A 26,691-nucleotide genomic window follows, 5' to 3' on the forward strand; every position below is an offset into this window, starting at 1 on the left:
AGTGAAGGTTCAAATACCCGGAGGTGCTGATGTCATGCGGTGGAGCCGCCCCCGAGTTTCCCGCCATGACGTGTACAAGAGCATAGGTGGTGCGCATGCACCCTAGGAAGCCCCAAGGAAGCCTGGCGAATGGGAATGCCCATGCTGGTTTGAGAACACCGAGAAGTGTGGCAGGCCACAGCAGAGACAGCCATTCTCTGGTTGGCTGGGTTTCCGATGGAATTGATGTACCATGTTCTTGTCCGTGATGTTGGCCAGAGGTTCTCTTCTTCTCCATAACCCTCCCATGAAATGAGGTATTCCCATGTCTTGCCTCGTTTATGGACATCCAGAATGTCATCCACTGTATACTCAATGTCATCCTCAGCATCCAGATTAGTAGGTTCTTGGGTCTTTTTAGAGACCTCTAAGAGCTTTACAGGTTTTAACAGAGAGACATGGAAGGTGTTGTGTATCCTCATTGAGGGTGGTAATCTCAGATTGTACGTCAAATTTCCCAGGAGTCGAAGGATAGCAAAGGGTCCCACATAGTGAGGTGCAAAATGTGCTGATGGAGGTTTGAGATGGAGGAACTTGGTGCTTAACCAGACTTTATCACTGGGCTGGAACGGAAGAGCCTCTCGATGATGAGCATCGTAGATGCTTTTAGCTCTCTGCACTGCTTTCAGGAGTAAGTCCTTAGTTTGTTTCCAAAGCTGGAATAATTATGTGGCAGTGGCTTGTGCTGCAGGAGATGCCACAGATAACGAGATCAGCAGAGGTGGCAACAGTTGTCGCCCATAGACGAGTTGAAAGGGGGAAGACCCCGTAGATGTGGCAGGATGTGAATTGATGGCAAATTCTGCCCATGGTAGCAGTTCTGCACAGTCACTCTGCCTGGAATTTACCTAAGGCCGAAGGAACTGTTTGAGTGCCCTATTCATTCTCTCAGTCTGACCATTTGACTGAGGATGGTAAGAGGAGGTCAGATCCAATAAGATATCAAACTTCTGACACAAGGCTTTCCAGAACTTGGCAGTATATATTCAGCATGTGAGGAAGATGGAAGATATGTTTGATGAAGAGTCTTGCTAACTCTACGGGATAAGGTAGTCCTGGTAAAGCTATGAAATGTGCCATTTTGGAGAAACAATCCACAGTGACCCAAATGATATTGTTGCCATTGGAAGATGGTAGATCAACCATAAAATCAGTTGCTATATGTGTCCAGGGTTCATCTGGCACTGGTAGGGGATGTAACAGACCCCTAGGACATCCAGCAGGTGGTTTTTGTTTGGCACAAACAGCGCAGGACTCCACATAAGCTTGTACATCTTCCTTCATGGTAGACCACCAATAGTATCGCTGTATCATGGCCAAAGTGTGGCGCTGCCCAGGATGACTGGCCAAATTGGAATCATGTGCCCATTTCAACAGTTTTCTCCTTTGGTTACGTCCCACAATCATCTTTCTGGCGGGTACTACGTGAGTAGCCGCAAGATCCAGTCTCTCCAGATCAATAATGTGACGAGGTTTGTCTGGCACATCCTGAGGAGAGAAAGACCTAGATAAAGCAATTGCCCAGGTGTTCTTCTCTCTGGGATAATACTTCAACAGGAAATCAAATCTGTTAAAAAACAATGACCATCTTGCTTGGCGGTGATTGAGCCATTGTGCATGTTTGAGATATTCCAAATTCCAGTGGTCAGTGTAGACCAAGATCTGATGTTGTGTGCCTTCCAGCCAGGAGCACCACTCCTCAAAGGCCAGCTTGATAGCAAGTAACTCCTTGCCTCTGATTCCATAATTTTTTCTCGGCAGGCGAGAACCGCCTTGAAAAGAAAGAGCATGGATGGAGCACATTAGCTTCACTGTACTGGCTCAAAAAACGCTCCCACATCGACGTCTGATGCTTCAACCTCGACGATGAATGGACGATGAGGGTCTGGATAGCAGAGGCATGGCTTCCTTTGAAAGGCCTCTTTGAGTGTCATAAAAGCTGAAATTGCTTCAGGAGACCAGTTGGCAGGATTGGCTCCCTTCCTGGTCATAGCTGTAAGAGGCACTGTTAGTGATGAATAGTTTTTTATGAAGAAACGGTAGTAGTTCGTAAAGCCCAAGAAGCGGCACAGTGCCTTCAGGCCTGTGGGTTGTGGCCAGTCGCGGATGCTTTCTAATTTCTTGGGGTCCATCTGAAACACATTCTTTGAGACAATGTATCCTAAGAAGGATACTGACTCCTTGTGGAATTCACATTTCTCAAGTTTGGTGTATAAGTGATACTCCCGCAGGCGTCTCAAAACCTTTTTAACATCTTCTTGATGTGTCTGGAGATCTTTGAAGAAGATCAAAATATCATCAAGGTATACTGCTACACATTGATAAACTAGGTCCCATAAGATGTCATTCATCATATTTTTTAAAACTGTAGGTGTGTTACTTAATCCGAAGGGCATGACAAAGAGAATGAATACATACATAGGTTATTACAGAAGTGCAGAAACCTAGCAACGCACTTCCACAGAAGTATGAAGGCAGGGCAGGTTCTCCGACAAAAGCAGACTGATTTGGAGATGCCTCACAAGCGTCTCATTCAAGACATTGCCACCTGGTGGAATTCCATCTATATGATGTTAGTGGAGCTGCAGACACCCCTTCATGAACTTTCTGGTACAATGGACATAGGTGTGCAGAATCCTCTAGGGCATCACGATTGGTTAGTAATGAGTCAGCTCGTAAAAATACTGTAGCCCTTCAAGGATGTCATGGAGGAGCTGATCACAGAAGTGCCACCTTGGCTGACATCATCCCTATAGTTAATCTCCTGGATGAACATTTGGAGGCCTTTAAACAGGAAGAGGGAATGATAGTTGAGGTGCTGCATTGTCTGGATGTTTTGCAGCAGCAGGTGCAAGAGAGAATAAGGCCTTTAACAAAAAAGAACACATACCAGCTCACCCCAGTCTGTGATCCCCGTGTGAAAGGGAAACTCGCCCTACAATACGATTGTCTCTTATTGGTGAAGGACCTGCTGTTAGCAAAAGTCCGTGATCAGGAGCACCATATTATTTACTCTTTCGGATAGTAGAAAGACTAGAGGGCACCCCATGAAGTTAGAATTGGGCACATTTAAAACTAATCGGAGAAAGTTCTTTTTTACTCAACGCACAGTTAAACTCTGGAATTTGTTACCAGAGGATGTGGTCAGTGCAGTTAGTATAGCTGTGTTTAAAAAAGTATTGGATAAGTTCTTGGAGGAGAAGTCCATTACCTGCTATTAAGTTCACTTAGAGAATAGCCACTGACATTAGCAATGGTAACATGGAATAGACTTAGTTTTTGGGTACTTGCCAGGTTCTTATGGCCTGGATTGGCCACTGTTGGAAACAGGATGCTGGGCTTGATGGACCCTTGGTCTGACCCAGTATGGCATTTTCTTATGTTCTTATGTTCTTAATGGCAGAGACAGATTAGGCATGAAGCAGAGGTGGAAACAACGGGCACTTCAGAGAGTTGTGCTGCTAGCCCAAGCAGGAGCAGCACTGGGTCAGCGACAGATAGTACATCCTCCTCCACTTCAGAATGCCAAAGGCATGTTGCCCATAAAGATTCATCTGTTGTGCAACAAGCGAGAGAGAAAGCAGCTGACATGAGTGACTCTGAGCCCACCCAAGCAAAGGAGACACCAGCACAGCTGTCAGTGACACAGTATCTCTCAGAGCCGACAGAGAACATGCAGACAGATCTGTCTATTTTCTGGCCACACCTAGCCACCTAGCCAAAGTGGCTCAGCGATATCTGTCATGTCCACCAACCAGTGTGCCCAGTGAACGTGTCTTTTCAATGACAGGTGATATTATGAGCCCTCACTGCTCAAGGCTGACAACAGAGTTGATGGAAATGCTTGTGTTTTTGAAAGTAAACCTGCCTTTGCTTGGGTTTCCAAATTTTCCCTGTGAATGGCAAGATGAATAAAAGCAATTGAAAGCCTTGCAGCAGCTCCAAGTGCCTCCTATGCTCCAGATAATATAAGCACTGCAGCACATGTACTTGACCTGAAACGCTGTGCCTGACCATCCACTGTCAAGTTCGTACATCCCTACAAGGGTCTGACCTCTAACGCTGTGCCTGTCCATCCACTGTCCAGGCCGTACATCCCTACAAGTGCCTGAACTGTAATGCTGTGCCTGACCGCCCACTGCACACTCTTACCTCTCCCTGACAGCACACTGGTGGGACCTTGCTGAGACAGGGGCAGCCAGCAGCTCTTTTACTGAACAAGTATCAGGGTGGAGGTGGGCTTTACTGCACACCCACCTGACGGACCAGGCCCATACCACAGCCTATATTCTAGCATGCATCAGACAGATGCTGGAGGGCTGGCAACTACTTATGTCCTTACGTAGGCTTGAACTCTGTTCTCGAATGCTGTGCCTGTCAGTCCAGGCCTTGTGTTCCTACAAGGGTTTGACTTAGATGGTAAGCCCTCTGGGGATAAGGAAATATTTATTTATTTATTTTAGACTTTTATATACCGACGTTCATGTAAAAATACATATCACATCGGTTTACAATGAAACAGTACTTGCATAAAAGCATTACATGGAACAGGTGTTACAATGAACTAGGATCTATGACGAAGAAAACATGGGGTTAAAAAACTGCAAATATATCATTCAAGTATAAAATCAACATTATTATAACTTAGGTTAAATTCACAAATAAACGGACAAATGGCATCGCAAGATGCTTGAGGAGCATACAATTGTAGTAGAAGCCAAAATTGAAATGAATATGAAAATGTGCTAAACTTTAGAGGGATGCTCGAGGTTACTGAAGAGGGGTAGGGGAGATGGAAAGGAGGAAATGGGGTGAGAGGAAAGGGGGGAAACATTTTTAAATGTAAGGGGCAGTGGGTGCTGAAAGAGGAGGGGAGGGGAGCGGGAGAGAGGAAGGATATAAAATATCTACATTACCTGAGTGTAATCGACTAGGAATTGCTGGAAAAGTTTGAAAATAGGAATATAAATAAATTAAAAATAAATTGCTATGCCTGTCCATTCAGGCCTTATGTCCCTACATGGGCTTGACCTCGTGCCTCGACTGCTGTGCCTGTCCATCCAGGCCTTATGTTCTTAAAAGGGTTTGACCGCGACTGCTGTGCCTGTCCGTCGAGGCCTTATGTCCCTACGTGAGCTTGACCTCATGCCTTGACTGCTGTGCCTGTCCATCCAGGCCTTATGATCCTACAAGGGTTTGACTTAGATTGTAAGCCCTCTGGGGATAGGAAAATACCTACAGTACCTGAGTGTAATCAACTAGGAAGTGCTGGAAAAATTTGAAAATAGGAATATAAATAAATTTTAAAAAAAAAATCGCTGTGCCTGTCCATCCAGGCCTTATGTCCCTATGTGGGCTTGACCTCGTGCCTCAACTGCTGTGCCTGTCCGTCCAGACCTTATGTCCCTACTTGAGCTTGACCTCATGCCTTGACTGCTGTGCCTGTCAGTCCAGGCCTTATGTTCCTACAAGGGTTTGACTTATATTGTAAGCCCTCTGGGGATAGGGAAATACCTACAGTAACTGAGTGTAATCCACTAGGAAGTGCTGGAAAAGTTTGAATATAGGATCAGTAAAACCCAGAAATTGACAGGATTCCGGTCCCTTTTTGAGAATATGTGCCTTACAGCTGATACCCTAACCAAAGGGGTCTCAAACCTTATATTGCATGCTAAATACAACTGGTAATTCTTCTTTTATTCATATTTCGAAGTGGAAAATGGATCTGGGGGAGCCAATATCTGCTAAGTTGTGGGATATTATCTTTAAAAGAATAAGTAGGATGGAACAACTCCCCTATGAGGAAAGGCTGAAGAGGATAGGGCTGTTCAGCTTGGAGAAGAGATGGCTGAGGGGGGATAAGATAGAGGTCTTTAAGATCATGAGAGGTCTTGAATGAGTAGATGTGACTCGGTTATTTACACTTTCGAAGGACTAGGGGGCATTCCATGAAGTTAGCAAGTAGCACATTTAAGACTAATCGGAGAAAATTCTTTTTCACTCAACCCACAATAAAGCTGTGGAATTTGTTGCCAGAGGATGTGGTTAGTGCAGTTAGTGTAGCTGGGTTCAAAAAAATGTGGATAAGTTCTTGGAGGAGAAGTCCATTAACGGCTATTAATCAATTATACTTAGGGAATAGCCACTGCTATTAATTGCATCAGTGGCATGGATTCTTCTTAGTGTTTGGGTAATTGCCAGGTTCTTGTGCCCTGGTTTGGCCTCTGTTGGAAACAGGATGCTGGGCTTGATGGACCCTTGGTCTGACCCAGCATGGCAATTTCTTATGTTCTTAAGTATCTTAGCCTCCCCTCACATTATTAGTATTTAGCATTTATCTGTTTACCACCCCCCCCTTCCTTTCTTATTCCCAGTTGGAGGACCTTGTTTTATGTAACTTTACTACTGCTACTGCTGTCTCATTTTTATTGTTATGGCTTTGTTATTGTTAAGATCTTTGTTCTATGTAAACCGAATTGATTTGATTTGTATCAAGAAAGTCGGTATACAAAAAGCTTTAAATAAATAAATAAATAAATAAATAAGTTAATGTTCCATATCGGCACGACTACAGGAAAATAGTTATAACATGCTCTACAGGTGGCATTTAGATCCTGAAAAACTACATAGGATATACCCCCCACGGTCTCACCAAAGTGTTGGAGAGAATGAGGTGCCCATGGATCCTTCTTTCATATCTGGTGGGCATGCATAAAGATAGCCTCCCTTTGGCAAACTATCATGCAATGGCTAAACCAAATTTTCCAGGTTTCCCTATCACTGGCTCCTCTATCAGCTTTATTAAATGCCCCCATACATGGGTTAGATAAATATCAGCAAAGGTTACATTATATGTATGTACATCTTAATAGCATCTCGCACAGCTATTGCTCAGCCCTGGAAATCCACTGGAGTGCCAACCCTACATGAAGTGGAGACCAAACTACAGGTACACCCCCAATTACATTTCTTGTCGGCAGTACAACATAATAGGGGAGCCTCCCATCTCCAGGTATGGTGACCACTTAGCATATGAATCCATAAAGGACTAGGTTCCCCAGCTCGCTTCCCATTTTTAATGTGCTCTGCCAACAGCTCCATGGGGGAGTATGGGAGATAAGTCTCTCATTGTACTGGGGGGAGGGGGGCTCAATTGAATCTGGTATTCAAGATGTAATAATGCTTACTGACATGTTTATATTAGCATATAAAGTGGTAATAGATGACTAGCATCTCTGTGACTGTGAACCTTCATGTCAATTAGCGGAATTGCTGGACCGTGAAGATAGATACTGGAGCAAGTATCATGGGATGGAAGACAACAGGACACACTCTTGGGGAGGGAGGGATAAGAGATTGGGGAGGGGATTAACTATTGCGGACTATTGTTTATGATCATTAAAAATTGATACTCTTGAAACTGCTTCATAAACTTTTTATTATCCATTAATGTGTTATGTACAATAGTTCTGACAGTGTACTGCATATGAAAACTTTAATAAACTTTAAATAATTTTTAAAAAGTCCTGGCTATTATATGTGTGTCTTATCTGCTCTACCATGTATTGGAGGTGGTGCACTATGAGATCAGGGTCATATCAGCGGTAATCACATTTTCTTTCTAAATTGTCTTGGAAGAGGAACAGGCAGTAGAAATGTTAGTATAAAGTTTTGTCTAAAGTAAAATCAAAGACTACTCTGGTTTGACTAAGCCAAATGGAGCAGCTTTAGAAAGTAAGTATGCTGGACTTAGAGAGATAAAGGGCAGTGCAGGGTTTGCTTGTTTGTCAGTAAAATAGCAGTGGTTGTGTATTACCATCCAACTGTCCAGAATGAACTAAGATAATGAATTGCTAAAGGAAATTAGGAAGCTAACAGTCAGGCTGATACAAAAAGGTGCACTCGGCTGAGCGCACCTTTTAACTCCCGTTTGGACGTGCGTTTTAGATGTGCTATTGTAAGGGGTAATAGCATGCGGAAAATGCCTGGCCAACTCCCCCAAAACTAATAGCCCTCACCACATGCAAATACATGTTGATGAGCCTATTAGTCAGTCACCCGGGATAATGAAAGTAAAATGAGGGGCCAAGCCTCACCTTTTACTCTCAGAAATTAACGCCTGCCCAAAAGCAGACGTTAAGTTCTAAACTACCGGGAAAAGTGTACAGAAAAGCAGAAAAAACAGCTTTTCTGTACACCTCTGACTTACCGGTAATATCCTAGCGATATTAAGTCAGAGGCACCAAATATAAAAAAAAATAAAATAAAAAATCTGCTCGCCAGTCGGCGGGTTGGAAAACGGACACTCAATTTTACCAGCTCCTGTTTTCCGAACTTGTGGCTGTCAGCAGGTTCGAAAACTGAAGCCACTAAAATTAAGCGTTGGTTGTCGGACCCGCTGACAGCCGCCACTTCCGCTAATAAGGAGGCGCTAGGGATGCTTTAGTGTCCCTGGCGCCTCCTTATTAGCACACGGCCTAATTTGAATGGAAAATCGCGTGCCCAGGAGAGGTGATTGGGCGTGCGTCGGGAGAGTGGTGGCTCAACTCGGAGTGCTAGCTCTCCCACACGTTTTATTGAATGGGTCTGAAAATCAGCAGCACAGTAATAATGGGTGATGTCAATTACCCCAGTACTGACTGGGTGAATGTCACATCAGGACATGCTGGAGAGGTAAAGTTCCTGGATGAAGTACATGACTGCTTCATGGAGCAGCTGGTACCAGAACCAACAAGGGGGGAAACCATTTTAGATCTAGGGGACCACAGGATTTGGTGTGAGAAGTGACAGTGTCGGAGCCACTTGGCAATAGTGATCACAACATGCTTAAACTTGACTTAACTGGAGGGAGCGCAAAAAAGAAATCTACTGTGACAGCATTTAACTTTCAAAAAGATGACTCTAGTAAAATGAGGAAAATGGTTAGGAAAGAAAATAAAAGTAGCAGATGCAAAGGTTAAGACTCCTTCCTGAATCGATTGTAGCCCATTACTGCTATAACCCAGTCACAGAGACCTGGTGCAACACAGAGTTATTCTATACCATAAAGGGAAAGAACAGATATCAATTTTGGTATACCATTTTTTATTCACCCCCACAGAAAATTCTACCAAATATTTTTATATATAAATTTCATACATCTTATAAAACTTCTAACACTTGTTTTGAAAATGGTAACAAAGCTTTCATATAATAATTGATGTCTTCAAAAGCATAGCGTCTCGAAAATTCCCCAATACTGCATACAATCATTACTCAATAATGACGTCGCCAATCCCACATACAGGCAGCACTCAAAATGACATCTTAAAAAATGTGTTGTCTCCAATCTTTCTAATCCCAAGAAACTCCATCTCCACTTCAAAATGAGGCTTTGTCTGAGGAAAACACAAATATCCAACAGAAAATCATGTATAAACATGATACCGCTCAAGCACACCCTGTACAACCCCCATAAAAACTCATCAAAATCTGATTCTTACTGCAAAACATATTGGGGTAGATTTTCAAACCTACGCATGGGCGTAAATGTGTGCGTGCTATCCGGCGCGCGCACATGGATGTCCAATTTTATAACATGCGCACGCAGGACTGTGCATGTTCTAAAATCGGGGGTCGGTGCGCACAAGGGGGTGCACACTAGTGCATCTTGCATGCGCCGATGCCCGCGGCCTTCACCCATTCCCTTCCCCCTAATCTAACCTTCCCACCCCTTCCCCTAACCTTTCCACCCCCTAGCCCTGTTCTAATCCCCCCTGACCTCTATCTTACCTTTTGCGCATGCCTCCAGCCAGGTGCAAGTTGCGCGAGGCGGCAGCCTACCGGTACGCAATCCTCCGACATAGCGGCAAATTGCCAATGTGCTGGAGGCCTATGGCCCGCCCTGCCCCTATTTTAAAGCCCCGGGACTTAGATGCATCCTGGGGCTTTAGGCGTGTCGCCGGGCCTTTATAAAATAGGCCCAGTGCGCATAGAGCTTTTAAAATCTGGCCCATTATCAACATATATAATTTATAAAACAACGAGCACGAGAGAACGTAGAAAGACAAGCAAAAATGAATATAAATAATTTAATTAAAGAGCATTACTATATAATACCCACAAAATCATTGTTTGAAAATCCTGCCTCAATTCAAAGAATCTCACCCAACAAAACTTACAATAAAACATTGTGGGGAGGATTTTCAGAGCCCTGCTCGCCTAAATCCGCCCAAAACCGGGCGGATTTAGGCGAGCAGGGCCCTGCGCGCTGGTGAGCTTATTTTACATAGGCCTACCGGCGCGCGCAGAGCCCCGGGACTCGCGTAAGTCCCGGGGTTCTCCGAGGGGGGCGTGTCGGGGGGCGGGCCCGGTCATCGTGGCGTTTCGGGGGTGTCGGCAGCGTTTTGGGGGCGGGTACGGGGGCGTGGCTATGACCCGGGGCGGTCCAGGGGCGTGGCCGCGCCCTCCGTACCCACCCCCAGGTTGCGGCCCGGCGCGCAAGAGGCCCACTGGCGCGCGGGGATTTACTTCTCCCTCCGGGAGGCATAAATCCCCGGAGAAAGGTAAGGGGGGGGGTGTAGACAGGGCCGGGCGGGTGGGTTAGATAGAGGAAGGGAGGGGAAGATGAGGGGAGGGCGTTAGAGGATTCCCTCCAAGGCCGCTTCGATTTCGGAGCGGCCTTGGAGGGAACGGGGGTAGGCAGCGCGGCTCGGCGCGCGCCGGCTATACAGAATTCATAGCCTTGCGCGCGCCGATCCAGGATTTTAGTGGATACGCGCGGCTCCGCGCGTATCTACTAAAATCCAGCGTACTTTTGCTTGCGCCTGATGCGCCAGCAAAAGTACGCCTATTTGCGTTTTTTGAAAATCTACCCCTGTATTTATTTATTTATTTGTATATACCGTTATTCGGTAGAGCCATCATAACGGTTTACAAAATATGCAATTATCATACAAAATATGCAATTAGCATAAAACATTGTACATCAGCTTGTACTCACTTTCATTCAACCTTCACCAGATAGCAAACCTTCACAAGATAGTCATTACTATCAATCCCCCTTATACATTATATAAAAAATAGGAATTGCCCACGCTTTCAGTATCTGCAAAACTGTATCATCCAGTTATTCAAACAACTTCAATACAACTATTAGCTCCTGGCTTCACCTATCCGAACAATTAACATCATCTTCCAAATGTACCAATCATCGAACGCCATTCAAAACCCTGCAACCAATGACAATTTGCCCTTCTCATTCCAAGAAAAATACCAACCATTTAACCATGTGTTGTGGAAATACAAAATATCAGAGAAAAACCCAATCAAGAAATATTTCACAATAAAAATTTTTTCACAAAAAAACCCCAATGAATCTTCTGATTCAATCCATTAGGCAATACTGAATTCAACAGTTGATTTTGTCATCCTTAACCATTTCTTAACCAAATGTTGTGATGAATGTCCTCTCCTCAGATGTAAATGTACCTGTTGCAAGGCAAAAAAATGTAAATCTGAGAGTTCATATCCAGATTCAACCCAGTGTTGAACCAGGGGGAGCTTCATATTCGCTCATGTCTTATATTTCTATGATGTTCAATGAACCATGTATTTAGATCTCTCCATTTTGTAAATTTAAATTAGCAGTGGAAATGGAATCCAGCACTTACCCTATTGCAGTGGGAGTTGGCATCAGTGAGCGTATTGGGACTGGAGACACAGGCAAAGGCTGCCATGGGTCTGGCCAAATGGCATAGTAAAGACAAGAACATCCAGTCCAGAAGACAGTGGTGTAGCCTGGTGGGGTAGGAGGATGCCGCCAGCAACTATGGCGATCACTGAGACCACCCACTGCTGCCAGCAAGCTAATCCTCCATGCTCTTCCATTTCTATGGGTCTCTCTATCTGCTCCAGCAGCAGAAATGAGTATGGGCCGATCCCCGATGGTGACCCAACATGTTCCCTCTATTCTGGCTTCTCTCCAGATTGTGGCCTGAGGTGTTGCATTGTGGCCCTCTCGATCGATGCAGCCTCAGCACGCCCCTGAATTGTGGGCTCCTCCTGCTGATGCAGCATCAGTCACAGGCCATTTCTCTCTCCCAGCCTTTTTACCATGGGTCCTCGTGGGTCATCCTCCCCCACCTTACAATCGTGGCAGTCAATGCTGGCAACAATCCTACATCACCGGGTCTCCCTTCAACGTACCCAGCTCTCAACCCTGATGCTGTTTGAACTGGCTCAACTCTTACTCTGGTAATTTTTTTAAATTCCATTTTTCCCCTCTGTACTGTCTTCATATTTTGGGGGAGGGTGCTGTCTGGCTCCTTCTTGTGCCAACTCAATTCTGCCTCTGGCCCAGCTCAGAAATCCCGGACTCCTGGTACTTATTTTATTTTAATATTTAACTATTTGCAAAAGTTTTAGAAAATCTATGTAAAACTTTTTTAAGCAGTTCACTTTAGGAATAAGAGGATACTTAGGAAAATTGTATAAAGCTTTTAAGAACATAAGAAAATGCCATACTGGGTCAGACCAAGGGTTCATCAAGCCCAGCATCCTGTTTCCAACAGTGGCCAATCCAGGCCATAAGAACCTGGCAAGTACCCAAAAACTAAGTCTATTTCATGTAACCATTACTAATGGCAGTGGCTATTCTTTAAGTGAACTTAATAGCAGGTAATGGACTTCTCCTCCAAGAACTTATCCAATCCTTTTTTAAACACAGCTATACTAACTGCACTAACCACATTCTCTGGCAACAAATTCCAGAGTTTAATTGTGCGTTGAGTAAAAAAGAACTTTCTCCGATTAGTTTTAAATGTACCCCATGCTAACTTCATGGAGTGCCCCCTAGTCTTTCTACTATCCGAAAGCGTAAATAACCGATTCACATCTACCCGTTCTAGACCTCTCATGATTTAAACACCTCTATCATATCCCCCCTCAGTCGTCTCTTCTCCAAGCTGAAAAGTCCTAACCTCTTTAGTCTTTCCTCATAGGGGAGTTGTTCCATTCCCCTTATCATTTTGGTAGCCCTTCTCTGTACCTTCTCCATCGCAATTATATCTTTTTTGAGATGCGGCAACCAGAATTGTACACAGTATTCAAGGTGCGGTCTCACCATGGAGCGATACAGAGGCATTATGACATTTTCCGTTTTATTCACCATTCCTTTTCTAATAATTCCCAACATTCTGTTTGCTTTTTTGACTGCCGCAGCACACTGCACCGACGATTTCAATGTGTTATCCACTATTAGGGATGTGAATCGTTTTAGGACGATTAAAATTATCGTCCGATAATTTTAATATCGTCTTAAACCGTTATGGAACACAATACAATAGAGATTCTAACGATTTATCGTTATAAATCGTTAGAATCGTGAGCCGGCACACTAAAACCCCCTAAAACCCACCCCCGACCCTTTAAATTAAATCCCCCACCCTCCCGAACCCCCCCCCCAAATGACTTAAATAACCTGCGGGTCCAGCGGCGGTCCGGAACGGCAGCGGTCCGGAACGGGCTCCTGCTCCTGAATCTTGTTGTCTTCAGCCGGCGCCATTTTCCAAAATGGCGCCGAAAAATGGCAGCGGCCATAGACGAACACGATTGGACGGCAGGAGGTTCTTCCGGACCCCCGCTGGACTTTTGGCAAGTCTCGTGGGGGTCAGGAGGCCCCCCACAAGCTGGCCAAAAGTTCCTGGAGGTCCAGCGGGGGTCAGGGAGCGATTTCCCGCCGCGAATCATTTTCGTACGGAAAATGGCGCCGGCAGGAGATCGACTGCAGGAGGTTGTTCAGCGAGGCGCCGGAACCCTCGCTGAACGACCTCCTGCAGTCGATCTCCTGCCGGCGCCATTTTCCGTACGAAAATGATTCGCGGCGGGAAATCACTCCCTGACCCCCGCTGGACCTCCAGGAACTTTTGGCCAGCTTGTGGGGGGCCTCCTGACCCCCACGAGACTTGCCAAAAGTCCAGCGGGGGTCCGGAAGGACCTCCTGCCGTCCAATCGTGTTCGTCTATGGCCGCCGCCATTTTTCGGCGCCATTTTGGAAAATGGCGCCGGCTGAAGACAACAAGATTCAGGAGCAGGAGCCCGTTCCAGACCGCTGCCGTTCCGGACCGCTGCTGGACCCGCAAGTTATTTAAGTCATTTGGGGGGGGGTTCGGGAGGGTGGGGGATTTAATTTAAAGGGTCGGGGGTGGGTTTTAGGGGGTTTTAATGTGCCGGTTTTGCGATTTTTCGATTTTTCACGATTTTTCACGATTTTTCACGATATTTTACCCCCCCAAACGGCAACAATACGATTCCCTCCCCCTCCCAGCCGAAATCGATCGTTAAGACGATCGAGGACACGATTCACATCCCTATCCACTATGACACCTAGATCTCTTTCTTGGGTTGTAGCACCTAATATGGAACCCAACATTGTGTAATTATAGCATGGGTTATTTTTCCCTATATGCATCACCTTGCACTTATCCACATTCAACCTATGAGAATAATTATACAAATGCTCTACTTTAGAATGCAAAATCAAGTAATCCTTAACTAAGGAAACATTACAATTCTGCAAAAACTATACAATTTTCTTCCACACTCTGAATTTTGTCCCCTAACTCTTCAATAACTTTAGAATAATTATTAACTGCCAATGATAATGTACCCACTAGGGATGTGAATCGTGTCCTCGATCGTCTTAACGATCGATTTCGGCTGGGAGGGGGAGGGAATCGTATTGTTGCCGTTTGGGGGGGTAAAATATCGTGAAAAATTGTTAAAAAATCGAAAAATCGAAAAATCGAAAAATCGAAAAACCGGCACATTAAAACCCCCTAAAACCCACCCCCGACCCTTTAAATTAAATCCCCCACCCCCAAATAACTTAAATAACCTGCGGGTCCAGCGGCGGTCCAGAACGGCAGCGGTCCGGAACGGGCTCCTGCTCCTGCATCTTGTCGTCTTCGGCCGGCGCCATTTTCCAAAATGGCGCCGAAAAATGGCGGCGGCCATAGACGAAAAAGATTGGACGGCAGGAGGTCCTTCCGGACCCCCGCTGGACTTTTGGCAAGTCTCGTGGGGGTCAGGAGGCCCCCCACAAGCTGGCCAAAAGTTCCTGGAGGTCCAGCGGGGGTCAGGGAGCGATTTCCCGCCGCGAATCGTTTTCGTACGGAAAATGGCGCCGGCAGGAGATCGACTGCAGGAGGTCGTTCAGCGAGGGCGCCGGAACCCTCGCTGAACGACCTCCTGCAGTCGATCTCCTGCCGGCGCCATTTTCCGTACGAAAACGATTCGCGGCGGGAAATCGCTCCCTGACCCCCGCTGGACCTCCAGGAACTTTTGGCCAGCTTGTGGGGGGCCTCCTGACCCCCACGAGACTTGCCAAAAGTCCAGCGGGGGTCCGGAAGGACCTCCTGCCGTCCAATCTTTTTCGTCTATGGCTGCCGCCATTTTTCGGCGCCATTTTGGAAAATGGCGCCGGCCGAAGACGACAAGATGCAGGAGCAGGAGCCCGTTCCGGACCGCTGCCGTTCCGGACCGCCGCTGACCCGCAGGTTATTTAAGTTATTTGGGGGGGGGTTCGGGAGGGTGGGGGATTTAATTTAAAGGGTCGGGGGTGGGTTTTAGGGGGTTTTAGTGTGCCGGCTCACGATTCTAACGATTTATAACGATAAATCGTTAGAATCTGTATTGTATTGTGTTCCATAACGGTTTAAGACGATATTAAAATTATCGGATGATAATTTTAATCGTCCTAAAACGATTCACATCCCTAGTACCCACTTAGTAAGCACAGAGTCCATCCTCTTGGGAGAGATGCTCCATTCTTGAGACAGCTGACCACAGGATTCCAAGAGTGAAGAATTCAAGCTTTTAAAGTGTAACCAAGTCTCTCACTAAACTACTATCTCTGATGCTGCAACTAATGTGGGTGGCCCACCATGAGGAGATAGAGGTATGGGGGTCCTAAACTCATCTTCTCCATCTACCACAGAAGTGGAAGAGTTAATTGCCTGAGGTGGAGTAAGGTGGAACGTAAGGAGACTAACGACTCCACATTGACCATCCCAGACAGCATTTCCCAACCGCTAGCTGATATTATCAACACTTCCACCTCCACTGGGGATGTTCCTACACAGCTCAAATCAGCCATAGCCAAACCCATTCTTAAGAAACCGAAACTTGACCCTTCCGACTTCTCCAACTACCGACCTATCTCCAACCTCCCCTTCGTTGCTAAAATCCTTGAAAAAACTGTCAACACCCAACTCTCAAACTACTTAGATCAACACCAAATACTCTATCCATAACAACACGGTTTTAGAAAGCGTTTCAGTACTGAAACTCTACTTCTCTCCCTCTCCGACCTCATCATCAGAGGCTTTGACAAAGGTCACACATTCATCCTGGCTCTATTAGACATCTCAGCTGCCTTCGACACCATTAACCATTCTATTTTACTCGACAGGCTAGCTGACATTGGCATCTCTGGGACTCCACTTCGCTGGTTCAAATCATATATAAGTTTATTTATTTATTTAGCACTTTTTTATACCGATATTCCGGTAACAGAGTTACCAATCAAGTCGGTTTACATTACAACAATAACTATGACATGAGAATGTCTTACAATAAACAGGTTTATCGAACTTGGATACAACGAAATGGGTTTAACAGCATAAATAAGATAAGTGACAGACACTTCAAGGTAAAAATTGAAAACCACGAATCTGAACCAATCAATATCACAAGGGGCGTACCCCAAGGCTCCTCCTTATCATCCACCCTCTTTAACATATATTTATTTATTTATTTATTTTAAGTTTTTCTATACCGGCATTCACAATAAATATTGCATCATGTCGGTTTACAATTAACAAGTGGATAAGGAACAAGAGGCAACAAATAACATTGATCTTAGTAATAATAGAATAATGATAATAATAGTAGTAACAAAACATTAAACAAGAGGAGGCTAAGGAATGCAGTTACAATAAAACAGGGGAGTAAAATAACTTGGATCGTAGAAAAGAAGCAGGGGTTTAATTGGAGAAAATCAATGCCAGTCATTGTGCTTAAAGCAATGATGAATAGCCCTTATGAGGTAGGGATATTAATTACCATTGTAAGGGCAAAGTCTGATTTATTGTAAGATAATGGATTAGGTTCAGTTTGGTTCAGGAAATGCTTTAATGAATAGCCACGTTTTAAGTCTTTTCCTAAGTGTGGGAAGGCAGGGTTCCTGTCGCAAATGTGGTGGGATGGAGTTCCACAGTGTTGGTCCTGCAGTGGAGAAAGCCCTGTCTCTGGCGGTTATGTGCTTCATGGATTTAGAGTGTGGTACTTGTAAGGTTTCTCTATAGGACTCTCTGATTGGTCTTTTGGATGTGAATTTTTTGAAAGGAATTTGAAGGTTGAGCTGAGAGTGTAGATGTATAGATTTGTAGATAGTGGTTATGGACTTATATATGATTCTGTAGTGAATTGGCAGCCAGTGCAGGTCTTTGAGGATTGGTGATATGTGGTCTCTTCTCCGTGTGTTAGTTAATATTCTAGCAGCCGTGTTTTGGACCATCTGAAGGGGTTTAGTGTGAGATGATGGAAGGCCTAACAGCAAAGAGTTGCAGTAATCTAGTTTGGCAAAAATTATTGATTGTAGAATAGTTCTGTAGTCATGAAAATGGAAGAGTGGTCTTATTCTTTTTAAGACTTGGAGTTTATAGAAGCAGTCCTTAGTAGTTTGATTTATGAATGCTTTTAGGTTTAACCTGTTATCCATGATAGCTCCCAAATTTCTTACTTGTGTAGTTTGTAAATTGGATGGAGGATTTGTGTTGATGTTGCTGTTTTCAGATGAAATTAGGATGAGTTCGCTTTTTGAAGAGTTTAGTATTAGATTAAGGTGTGAGAGGAGTCCATCAATTTTTAGTAGACAAGTTTCCCAGAATTCTAGGGTTTTGGAGTAGGATTCTTTGACGGGGATGACTATCTGGACGTCATCTGCATACAGAAAGTGTTTAAGGTTTAAATTAGTTAGCAGTTGGCAAAGCGGGAGCAAGTAGATATTAAAGAGCGTTGGTGAAAGGGAGGAGCCCTGTGGAACTCCCGTAGATGAAGAGTAATGTTGAGATTCTTTGTTGTGAATTTTTACTTTGTATGTTCTGTTCTCTAAGAATGATTTGAACCATGATAGTGCTGTTCCTGTTATTCCGATGTTTGATAGTTGAATTAGTAGGGTGGAGTGGTTTACCGTATCAAAGGCAGCTGAGAGGTCTAGGAGGATCAGTAAATAAGTATGACCTTTATCCAGGCCCATGATGAGGTAGTCGGTCAGGGAAATTAGTAGTGATTCCGTGCTTAAGGCTTTTCTGAAGCCATATTGAGATGGGAATAGAATTTTATGTTCCTCGAGGTAGTCTGAGAGTCTGGAGTTAACTAATTTTTCCATTACCTTAGCTATGAAAGGGAGATTTGATATAGGACGGAAATTGGTAGGATCATTAGGATTTAAGTTGGGTTTTTTTAAGAGTGGTTTGATGGATGCAATTTTCAGGTCTTCCGGGTAGATTCCTTGTGCTAAGGAGCAGTTAATAATGTCTGTTAGAGCATTGGAGATTGTGTCTGGTATTAGCAGGAGACGTTTGGAGGGGATGTGGTCTAAAGGGTGAGATGAAGGTTTCATTTTCTTAAGTGTAGAGAGTATCTCCGAAGTAGTGATGGGTTCGAAGGATTGTAGAGTTATATTTTTGTTTGTGGTGGAAGTATGTGTTGGATTGTGTTGAAGTGTTGGTTCTCAGCTGTGTTATTAGGTTGGAGATTTTGTTGCTAAAGAAGAGGGCCAATTCCTCTGCTTTTTCTTGAGCTAGGTTGGCCGGGATGTCAGGATTCATGGTTTGCGTTAAATTAGATACATAGGTAAAGAGGGCTTTGGAATCAAAGATAATGTGGTGGATCTTTTGTGCAAAGAAGTCCCTTTTTGTTTTTAATGTAGTGCTTTTGTATTGGTGGAGTGCGAACTTGTAGGCAGAGAGGGATGTCTGTGTTGGTGTTTTCCGCCATTTGCTTTCCTTCTGTCGGAGTGAGTGTTTAAGTTTTTGGAGTTCTTCTTTAAACCAAGGTTGTCTTTTGGAGGAGTTATGTTCGAGTTTTTTTTGTTGCCAGAGGACAGAGATTGTTGGCTACTGTTTCTGTTATCGTGGACCAAGAGTGGAGGGCTGAATTGGGTGAAGAGATGTCTATGAGTGGGAGTTCTGGGCTAAGATGATTGTGTAATTCCTCAGATGAGCAAGATTTCCTGTATATGAATTCAGGTTGTGGGATAGGTTTTTTGCTTATTTGTTCTAGCAAAAAGGCGGAAGATATTAAGGTATGGTCAGACCAGGGAACAGGTTGGCATTTGGGTGGAGTAGGGTGAGAGATGCTAGAGTTTACAAAAATTAGGTCCAGGGTGTGACCTGCTCTGTGGGTAGGTTTGTTTATGATCTGTTTGAACCCTATGGCCGACATGGCGGTTAGGAAGGATTCGCAATTGGTTGAGAGAATGGGGTTGTCGACGTGTAAGTTGAAATCTCCCAGTATTATAGCGGGATGCTCCAGATTTATGTATGTTGTTGTTAATTCTAGAATGGGTGATGCATCTGATTCTAGAAGGCCTGGAGGAGCATAGATTAGAAGGATTTGCAGATTGTCCGATTTGAATAGGCCTGTTTCTATTTTTGATGGAGAGTTAATAGGGAATTGAGTGATTTTTAGCTCTTTTTTGGCTGCTAGGAGGATACCTCCGCCCCTTTTCTTCTTTCTAGGGATAGAGAAGATATCGTAGATTTGAGTTGGAAGTTGGTTTAGTAGAGCGGTGTCCGTGTGTTTAAGCCTTCTCTCAAGTCTCAGTTAACCACACTTTGTCTACACAGACAACGTGCAGGTTCTTATACCCATTACTGACTCCATCTCCCATGCTCTAAAACGATGGGATAGTGCCCTCTCATCCATCAACTGTCTTCTCACCCAACTCAACCTGGCCCTCAATCCTAATAAAACTGAACTTATGATAATCTCACCCCAATCCATCATTTCTCCACCTACACCTTCAGCCAATTCACCTCTCTCTCTCCCTGCCCTCTCACAAACCGTAAGAGACCTGGGTGTCACACTTGACCCACAATTCAGCCTACAGAAATTTATATCTTCCACCATCAAAGACTGTTACTACAAACTACACACTCTCAAAAAACTTAAACCCATCCTGCATTTCAATGACTTTAGAACTGCCCTACAAGCCCTAATATTATCCAAAATAGACTACTCAAACGCTTTACTCCTAGGTCTCCCGAAAAACAGCCTTGCCCCCTTCAGCTACTTCAAAATGCAGCTGCACGTGTATTAACAGGCTCCCATAGAAAAGAAAACATCACACCTGTTCTCAAACAACTTCACTGGCTCCCCATCACAGCCAGAATTCAATTTAAAACACTCACCCTTATTCATAAAGCCGTCCACAATCCTGACATGCTCTGGTTCTCAGACAGTTTACACATCCGTTTCCCCTCCAGACCTACCAGAACGCCCTACACAGCAAATATTCACACTCCTTCTCCCAAACTCTTCCACTTAACAACCACCAAACAACGTGCGCTATCCCTTGCTGGACCCTGGACCCTCTCTATGGAACTCGATGCCCACCCACCTACATCTTGAGACCTGCTCCAAAAAATTCAGACAAAATCTCAAGACCTGGCTCTTTACATGAGCCTACACATGAGCCCCCTTTCTTTTCTCTACTTTCTCCCACACCCTTCCCCTCCCGCCCCCTCACTTGCCCCCCCCCCCTTAGCATAAGACCAATCCCCCCCTCCTTATCTCTCTCCCCCTAACATTTTATTGTAAATAATACACTTGTATATAATTATTTTGTATTGCATTTATACAACCATTTCATTGCATTTATCGTTGTTGTACAGCATTACCTTTGTTTCCCCCACCTCTCCCCTACCCAGTTCTCTTATCAGTTCAATGTAAAGCCCCGTTGGCCATTTTTTGTTCCATGGAAACCGATGTGATGTATCTCCTAACGAATGACGGTATACAAAAACTTTAAATAAATAAATAAATTTATAAAGCCCCTGATCTATTAAAACAGGTTGGATAGAGAATGAGTCCATCATCAATTGAGTAAGAGAAGAGGGAGGCATTGGCCCAGATGGAAAAGGTCTGACTGAGTCCTTCTGTGTTGAGATTTGAAGTTACTTCCCTTAACATAAACATGGAGGTAACCTGCAGAGAGCGGTTACCACCCTTACTAGAAATATAGAGGTAAAATGCATGGAGTGGCATTTACTACAATAAGAAACTTTCTGGGCAGACTGGATGGACCATTTGGTCTTTTTCTGCCATTGTTTCTATATTTCCATGAAGAAAAAAGGACATTCTGTGTTTTTGGACAGAAGAGCGCACTCACCTTAGGTACATGGCTTTGGCTCACCGGCAGTGGTCTGCCATTTACTCAGCTGATAAATGGAGGTTGACCCAAATGTGATGGCATGGTCATGGAATCCCGGGGACACCAGCAAGGCAGAAGGGAGGGCCAAAGACACTCACAACACTTCAACAACAGGGATCAGGACACCTCTGGCCTGGTAAGCAGTATCCTCTCTCTCTCTCTCTCTTCGTTGATAAGATTTAATGCTAAAAAATGTTAAGTAATGCATTTAGGCTGCAAAAATCGTTTATGGATGTGTGGACTGACCAAGTATGGATAATATTATGGGTTTTTTTGTTTTTTTGTATTGCTATGGAAAAGTATGAGGGGAAGACTAAAACCTACATGACAGATCAGGCTTCTCCAGCAATGGTGCTCTCTATGGATGGGATTTTGTGGTGTGAAGCTGATTAAGGGGGATGTGAGCTCAGTTGACATGGTGAGTGAGGGAGCAGCCTACTAACATGAGCATAAAGTATCTTTCTATCCTCTTCTCCCCCCACCATCCCCCCTCAGTTTACTACCTCCCTCCACCCCAGTACCAAGCTAAGAGAAATTCAGTATTATGGGGCTAGAACAGTCACCAATGAATGACTTTGGAATCAGCTAAGCGGGAAACACATCACAACAGAATGCAAGATCTACAGCTCATGGGGTTGGAGGGAGAAAGGCAGATTATGGTAGGGAACTATGGGGCATCCAGTAACAGAGCTGAATGGGAAAATTTGATGGTGGAAGTAAGATATTCAGCTCAGAACTAAAGTTTGAAAGTTAACCAGTTGTCCTCTCTTGTGATGAGACAGCCTACTTCCTCAGTATCTTGAGAGGACAATCTATGCCTGCTAAAGCTTCCAGTAGTCACCTTGGACTCATTATGGAACATTCTGGATTGAACTATTTCCAAGTATCCTCTGAAATTGCTACTTTATCTAATTTTGTTGAGCTTTTGTCGCAGCAGCAGGGATATATGTCTCTGCAATATAAAGGATACATTGGGAAATGATGACCACCCTGTGCAGGGCAGGGAGGAGGCAGGTACATTTGGATTGCAGGCACAGGGCCCTCCTTAGAGAGCACCATGAGCAGGCAACAAGTGACAGAGGAGCATTGGGGGTGAGAAGAAGAGGCGGCCCGGAGGAGGTAGAGGTAGGGGTTCGAGGGGTTCAGTGGTGAATCGAGGCCATGGTGGTAAGGAGTTTGGATCAATGTCTTGCAGATGGGAGTTTCCCTTCTTAAAGTTTTACAGCCTGAACTTTGTTTGTAATAGTAATAGCAAGAAAAAAAATGAACTTAAAATTATACGTTTCTATACTTGCTCTGTTTTACTGCTCATCATGCACACTTACCGAAGACTTCTTGGAATCTTTATCAGGGTCTTTGTTTTTGGAGGCCGCAGTAACAGCTACAGTGTTGAGGATGGCAGTCACATGTGGATGAAAAAGAAAACAAGTTGTGTAACTGAAGATTGCACTTTCACAGACACTTCTTACATTTTTTTGTCACTGAATTAATTTAGCTACAGAAAGTATGGATATGTTGAATCATCAGTAAAAAAGGAACTTATTATTAGAATGGAGATACAACGTTTCACAGTAATGGACGTCTCATAAGAACATACCATACTGGGTCAGACCAAGGGTCCATCAAGCCCAGCGTCCTGTTTCCAACAGTGGCCAATCCAGGCCATAAGAACCTGGCAAGTACCCAAAAACTAAGTCTATTCCATGTTACCATTGCTAATGGCAGTGGCTATTCTCTAAGTGAACTTAATAGCAGGTAATGGACTTCTCCTCCAAGAACTTATCCAATCCTTTTTTAAACACAGCTATACTAACTGCACTAACCACATCCTCTGGAAACAAATTCCAGAGCTTTATTGTGCGTTGAGTAAAAAAGGACTTTCTCCCTTTAGTCTTAGATGTGCCACATGCTAACTTCATGGTGCCCCCTAGTCTTTCTATTATCCGAAAGAGTAAATAACCTATCCACATCTATTTGTTCTTCCCCTCTCATGATTTTAAACACCTCTATCATATATAGAAAAGACTGCAGAAGAAGACCAAACAGCCCATCCGTCTGCCCAACAAGTTTCACACTTTTTTTTTCTCCTCATATCTGTTACTCTTGGAAAATTAGGAATTGTTTCTGCCTGGTTTCATACCAGGGACCTTTTGCGATTTAGGATAATGTTATAACCACTACACTACAGAAACTCAGGCAACATATCCCCCCTCAGTCGTCTCTTCTCCAGGCTGAAAAGTCCTAACCTCTTTAGTCTTTCCTCATAGGGGAGCTGTTTGTTAGGGATCTGCTGCTGGACACTCCTGTAAAGAGAGGAATCAGCAATCTGTTATGGAATTGGCTGCTAGAGTTAGCAATCTGATAGGATCCTGAGGCTGGATACTCCCACAAGGGGAGGAGCCAGCAATCTGTTGTAATACTGCTAGGGATTAGCAATCTGTTGCAGGATCTGTGATGCAGATAGGAGGAGCGAGCAGATGCAAATAGCAGTCTGATAGAGTTCTACCCCCAAGGGGCAGAATAGCAATCTGTAGAGAACTCCCTCCTATGGGTCTGCTAAGGAATGGTAATGTTAATGTAGACTGCAGAGTTGACAATCTGTACCAGTGGAGTACTGGAGATGGTGCTCAGCTGGACAGAAATAAGTGAATCCTTGGACTGATGGCAGATGACAGCGCTCCCAGGAGGAAGTCTCGAGAGGGACCACCGGCTAGGCTGGAGTATGGAGACAGACACACGTAGTTCTTTATGAGATAAGCAGTATAACCACCAGAGGTGGCAGCATTGAGCTAGTAGGCCCGACAGGGCTGAAGTCCCTCAGATACTGGAACAGTGATTCCCAGGTTGCTGAGCTGCAAAGAGACTGTAGAGAGAGGATATGCAGATATACATAGCCAGTACTAGATGATAACTCACACAAGGTCTTGAGATAGCTCAGTAGCTGGAAAGGGTTAGGCTCTCGACAAGCGAGTACCTGGTTCCAGGGAAGCTCTAAGAGAGCGATGGTCACTCACACTAATCTGTATCTGGAATAGCTTCTAGTCAATAGAGAATCTTCAGAGTGTTCAGGAACATAGGCCCTTGAGGAATGAATGCCGGTTCCTATATACCATCTGAAATAGTAGTTCACAATGTCTGTATATGCAACAGCCTCTGGACAAGGAGAATCTTCAGAGGGTTTAGGAACATGGGCCCTCGAGGAGCGAGTACCGGTTCCTTTCTGTTATCTGAAATAGAGAAAGAGAATGAGGCCCCCAAGGAGCGGGTACCCTTGGTAAGTCCGGAAAGGCAGTGCTGTAAGTGTTAAGCGGGTCCAGAGGAATCCCGCCAACAATCATAAGAACATAAGAAAATGCCATACTGAGTCAGACCAAGGGTCCATCAAGCCCAGCATCCTGTTTCCAACAGTGGCCAATCCAGGCCATAAGAACCTGGCCAGTACCCAAAAACTAAGTCTATTCCATGTTACCATTGATAATGGCAGTGGCTATTTTCTAAGTGAACTTAACAGCAGGTAATGGACTTCTCCTCCAAGAACTTATCCAATCCTTTTTTAAACACAGCTCTACTAACTGTACTAACCACATCCTCTGGCAACAAATTCCAGAATGTAATTGTGCATTGAGTAAAAAAGAACACTCTCCAATTAGTTTTAAATGTGCCTCATGCTAACTTCATGGAGTGCCCCCTAGTCTTTCTACTATCCGAAAGAGTAAATAACTGATTCACATCTACCCGTTCTAGACCTCTCATGATTTTAAACATCTCTATCATATCCCCCCTCAGCCGTCTCTTCTCCAAGCTGAAAAGTCCTAACGTCTTTAGTCTTTCCTCATAGTGGAGCTGTTCCCCTTATCATTTTGATAGCCCTTCTCTGTACCTTCTCCATCGCAATTATATCTTTTTTGCGATGCGGCGACCAGAATTGTACACTGTATTAAAGGTGCGGTCTCACCTGGTTTGGCCTCTGTTGGAAACAGGATGCTGGACTTGATAGACTCTTGGTCTGACCCAGCATAGCTATTTCTTATGTTCTTATGTTCTTGTGTTTTGGTCCATACATTTAGCCCGGATACGTGGGAATAGTGCAACTTGGGTTTGAGACATTTTGGGCCATACATGATGAGGATGGGTGGGTCCTTTTTGAAGAGCTTCAGTCAGATTATGATATGAGTCCTACTTCTAGAGCACTATAAAATAGTATAATTACTATTCTTCAGCATCTGGAGAATGCTGGATAGGCTAGAAGAATACCAAATAAACTGGAGAAAGCCCATATGGATGAAGGACTGAGATGAAGGATAGTTAAGATTCTTTACAGGTCCATACAGGGTGTTGAGGGAACCCTGGTCTCCTGGGTTCCGTCAACACTAGTGGTTTCAATGAATCCCTCTTTTGTCTGGTTATCAGATCTCCCCACTGGCAATGTTTCTTTTTCTGATATGGATCATGAATAGCGCAGCTGCAGTTCTATGTAAACAAATTCTACATACTAGAGCTGTCTCTTATGCTGCAGATATACACACAATGCCACTTTTGTACTTTCTTCTATCAATAGCATACCATTAAAGAGCATTGCTCTGAATAAAACTTCACTGTCATAAGAACATAAGAACAATTGGAACAGGAAGCTATGTATGCAAAAGTGTCTTCTTTCATGGTGGGCCACCAATAGTACTTTTGTAGATTAGCCAGTGTTCGCTGTTGACCAGAGTGTCCGGCCAGTTTCGAATCATGAATCCATGTAAGCAATTTATTTCTTAGATTGCAGGGTACAATGATCTTGCCCAGGAGTACCGGGTGTTTAGCTGTGAGAATCATTCTCTTTGGGTCAATAATATGTTGGGGTTCATCAGGTACGTTCTCTGAGAGGAAAGAGCGAGATAATGCATCTGTTCTAACATTCTTGTCACCAGGGCAATATTTCAGCAGAAAGTCAAATCTGTTGAAGAACAGGGTCCACCTCGCTTGTCTATGGTTGAGGCATTGGGCATAACAGAGGTACTCCAGATTTTTGTGATCAGTGAAGGCAGTAATCTGATGTTGTGCACCTTCAAGCCAGGGGCACCATTCTTCAAATGCCATTTTTATTGCCAACAGTTCTTTATCCCTTTTGCCATAGTTCTTCTCCACTAATGAGAAGCATCGGGAAAAGAATGAACAGGGGTGCAAGA

The 26,691-nt window shown here is 44.3% G+C and overlaps 1 long non-coding RNA gene across 1 annotated transcript in view; it reads right to left on the reverse strand.

The window, feature by feature from the left end:
* Window positions 1–26,691, reverse strand: part of LOC115079365 — a 53,003-nt gene that overhangs the window by 12,755 nt on the left and 13,557 nt on the right. Inside the window, exon 2 of the long non-coding RNA XR_003853266.1 lies at window positions 22,843–22,898. This is a non-coding gene — a long non-coding RNA (uncharacterized LOC115079365). The remainder of the gene's footprint in view (window positions 1–22,842; window positions 22,899–26,691) is intronic.

The sequence above is a fragment of the Rhinatrema bivittatum genome, chromosome 1 (genome assembly GCF_901001135.1).
Source record: "Rhinatrema bivittatum chromosome 1, aRhiBiv1.1, whole genome shotgun sequence".
Taxonomy (NCBI): domain Eukaryota; kingdom Metazoa; phylum Chordata; class Amphibia; order Gymnophiona; family Rhinatrematidae; genus Rhinatrema; species Rhinatrema bivittatum.